The following is a 4,210-nucleotide window of genomic DNA, read 5'->3' on the forward strand; positions in this document are numbered from 1 at the left end:
CATGTATTAGTAATTTTAACCATATTACTTGCCTTGTGTAATCAATATAGGTAACTTGTGCGTAAACCGTTATGTTGTCAAATTCTATAGACATATAGGGTCTCAATATAATTGGTGTCTATTCAGCTTCTATCTCTTTTGTGGATGTCTGGTAGTATGGTACTTGTGCAACGAAAGTTGGCGTTTATTAGTTTAGTGTTGTCTGATTAGTGTCATCACCATTGCATGCTATGCTTAAGAATAATAAGGCTATTGAATGAAGTATTTAATGAAGTTAAAATCCTATGTTTGTTATATATATTCATTCAGTCAATATTAATCTCGTAGTTATAATTATTAGTTTAATTCTTAGTTATAAACAACATCAAATTGTTATCGTCTTAACATTGAATAATAACCATACATTATTGCTTAAGTGCGTGAATTAATTAATTAACCAATACAGTCTCTATGGGAACGAACTAGAAAAGATTCTATACTACTTGCGAACTCGTATACTTGCTTGTATTATTAGCGCGTGTTTAGCGACTAACAAGTTTTTGGTGCCGCTGCCGGGGACTGTAGTGTTAATTTATAGTTTATGTGCTTTCCATCAGTGGTCGTTAAAGTTCATTGACTCGGACATTGTTACTTATTTGTTCCTTGTTTTATTTCAGGTACTCTAACGAGGGTGTATGCATACGCGTTCGCGTACTCATAAGAGAACACTGGATAAAGCCAAAGAAGAACTTGTGGTAGTTCATAAGGAAGTTTTTGAGGAAGAAAAGAAGGTAGAAGAAGAAGAAGAGAAAGTCGAGGAACCAGCTTTAATAGAGATGGGTGATCAAGCAGAAAATCCGAAGGTTTTGATGGACTATTCTCTGCCTAAGATTAATGACATTCAGTCAAGCATCATCAGACCAGCCATCAGGGCTAACAATTTTGAGATTAAGTCAAGCATGATCCAGATGATACAGAACTCAGTTTAGTTTGGCGGTTCTCCTACTAAAGACCCTAACATGCACATCAGGGATTTCATCGAGATCTGCGACACTTTCAAGTTTAATGATGTGACTGAAGATGCTATCAAGCTACGCCTCTTCCCATTCTCTCTAAGGGACAAGGCTAAAAGATGGTTACACTCTCTGCCAGCAGGGTCTATCACCAAGTGGGAAGATCTTGCTCAAAAGTTCCTCATTAAATTTTTCCCTATGGCGAAGACTGCTGCAATCAGGAATGCTCTTACCCAGTTTGCTCAGCAAACTGGAGAATCTATGTGTGAGGCTTGGGATTGATATAAAGAGATGCTGAGGAAGTGCTCACACCATGGCATGCCTGATTGGATGATTATTAACTGCTTTTACAACGGATTGGTTGCTACTTCTAGACTAGTGTTGAGCAAAACCGAACCAAAACTGAAAAATAGAACCGAACCGGGCAATTTCGGTTCGGTTTGGTTTGACATTTTTGCATAATTTCGGTTATTTCAATTTTTCGGTTTCGACCGAAATAAAATCGGTTCGGTTCGGTTTTTAGAATACCGGTTCGGTCAAAACCGAATTAACCGAAATATATTTATACATTATTTTGAGTTATATTTTATATATAACATATTTATTAAACATATACATATTAATACTAATATTATTAGTTATTAGTAGTAGCACTGTAAGATGACGTATAAACTAGTATATAGGTCTTTAATCTTTAATAATCAAACGGTGTTTGTAATTTTATAGTATATTAAAATATTTTTTTGGTTTTTATTTGTAAATTTTAATTATAAAATAATTTTTTTAACTATTTCGGTTTTTTAGAAACCGAACCGAATAAACCAAAATAATTTGGTTTGGTTTTCGGTTCGGTTAATATATAAGATCGGTTCGGTTCAGTTTTGAAAAATACAATAATTCAGTTTTCGGTTAATTCGGTTCGGTTCGGTTTTTGACCGAACCGACCGAATGCTCAGCCCTATTCTAGACCCATGCTTGATGCAGCATCAGGAGGAGCCTTGTGGGCTAAGAGCTACGACGAAGCTTATGAACTTATTGAACTGATGGCTGCTAATGAGTAGCAGAATCCTTCCCAGAGGTTGACTCAGGGAAAAGTTGCAGGAATTCTGGAGTTGGACGCAGCAACTGCTATCACCGCCCAGCTTAAGGCTTTGACAATGAAGGTGGACACTTTGGCTAATTATGGAGTAATCAAATCTCTAGTGGCTGCGAGCTTTGTGCTGGTGCCCATGAGACGGATCAGTGTGCAATTTCTAGTGAATCAGCTCAGTTTGTGAGCAACTTCCAGCGATCGCAGCAACCATTGCCAGCCACCTATCATCCCAACAACCGCAATCATCCTAATTTCAGTTGGAGCAACACTTATAATACGGTTCAACAACCTTATTAGCAATATCCAACTAAGCAGTACAACCCCTCTGGTTTTTAGCAACCACAGTATGCACCTAGACAGCAACTCCAGCTGTAACAAGCCAATGAAAAATCTGAATTAGAGGAGTTGAAGCTTATGTGCAAAAGGCAAGTTATTTCCATCAAGACCTTGGAAAATCAAATTGGGCAAATTGCCAATGCCTTGCTAAATCGTCAGCCTGGTACACTACCCAGTGACACTGAAGTGCCAGGAAAGAGGGAAGCTAAGGAGCAGGTAAAAACAATCACTTTAAGGCCTGAAAAGGTTGCGAATCCCAAACAAACTCAAGTGTTGACGGAAGAAGCTAAGGCTGAAAAAGAAGTAGAGCAGTAGGAAGTAAAATTGGAACCAAGGAAGACTACTGTTGAGCACACTCCTCCTGAGGGCAGGGCTAAGCAAGAAACCGAATAAAACTGAAACCGAAATCGTTAAAAACCGGTAAAATCCGAACCGTGTAAATCCGAACCGAAACTGAAACCGAAAATTTAAAAACTGAAACCGAAATCGATTGTTCGGGTTCGGTTATATCCCCAAACCGAACCGAAAAAATCCAAAACCGATCCGATTATTAAAATAAATAAATAAATTATATATATAATTTAAAAATAATAAATACATATATTTTACAAATATTAGTAAAAGTAATAGAAATTGAAGTTTATAGCTGATTGGACACATACTGCGGACAAAGTAATAAGGCTATTACTACTAGTACTGAACATGTTAATGAACATGCTATATCGGTAATATTCAATATCCATTTTCAGTCTCATCTTTAGTAGACAAATAATCTATCTGGTCATGTTATCCAGGCCACACAAACTAGGTTCAGATTCTGGACATATGCAAACATACAGGTGAGTGAAATCTGTGATCTGCATACTTGCTTATATGTATTAAATTTTTATGCATAGAACAAATACATGAACATTTAAATTTATTTGTTTATTAAAGAATTTATTTTGTTAATTATATTTGATTTGGTTTTAAATCCGAAACCGATTCGATTGGAACCGAACCGAAGTTTTTTAAACCGAAACCGATCCGACGGTTTCGGTTGCGGTTTCGGTTTTAAATTTTAAAAACTGAAGACATACGGTTTCGGTTTTATCTAAAAACTGCTCCGATCTGACCCGCGCTCTCCCCTACCTGAGGATAATACATGGGATAAGCAGATCTATCCTCCACCACCTTTTCCCAAGCGGCTGTAGAAGAAAAAGCTGGACAAGCAATTTGAGAAGTTTCTGGAGGTGTTCAAGAAACTTTATATCAATATACCTTTCGCTGAGGCTCTTGAACAGATGCCTAGTTATGCAAAGTTTATGAAAGGTATTTTCTCTCGGAAGGTGAAGCTAGATGATTAGAGATAGTCGCTCTCACAGAGGAATGTAGTGTTGTGCTGTAACAGAAATTACCTCCGAAGCTTAAGGATCCAGTAAGCTTCACTATTTCGTGTACTATTGGAAAAGTATCTTTTGACAGATGCTTATGTGATTTGGGAGCTAGCATCAATCTGATGCCTTTGTCAATCTTCAAGCAGTTGGACTTGCCTGATCTGAAACTGACTTATATGACCTTGCAGTTGGCCGACCGTTCTATTACATATCCGCAAGGTATTGTGGAGGATGTCTTGGTCAAGGTGGATAAACTCATCTTCCCTACTAATTTTGTCATTCTTGATTTCGAGGAGGATAAGAAGATTCCCATAATCTTGGGGAGACCTTTCTTGGCGACGGGCCGAACCTTGATTGATGTGCAGAAGAGTGAGATCATAATGCGAGTTCTGGATCAGGATATGACTTTTAAT

At 37.5% G+C, this 4,210-nt stretch overlaps 1 non-coding gene across 1 annotated transcript; it reads right to left on the bottom strand.

The window, feature by feature from the left end:
• Positions 1-1,205: 1,205 nt before the first annotated feature.
• On the bottom strand, positions 1,206-1,312 carry LOC141702761 (small nucleolar RNA R71). The gene has a single exon (XR_012567253.1). It is a non-coding gene; the product is annotated as a small nucleolar RNA R71 (small nucleolar RNA).
• Between the last annotated feature and the right edge of the window lie 2,898 nt (positions 1,313-4,210).

The sequence above is a fragment of the Apium graveolens genome, unplaced genomic scaffold (genome assembly GCF_009905375.1).
Source record: "Apium graveolens cultivar Ventura unplaced genomic scaffold, ASM990537v1 ctg5668, whole genome shotgun sequence".
In the NCBI taxonomy this organism is placed as follows: Eukaryota; Viridiplantae; Streptophyta; class Magnoliopsida; order Apiales; family Apiaceae; genus Apium; species Apium graveolens.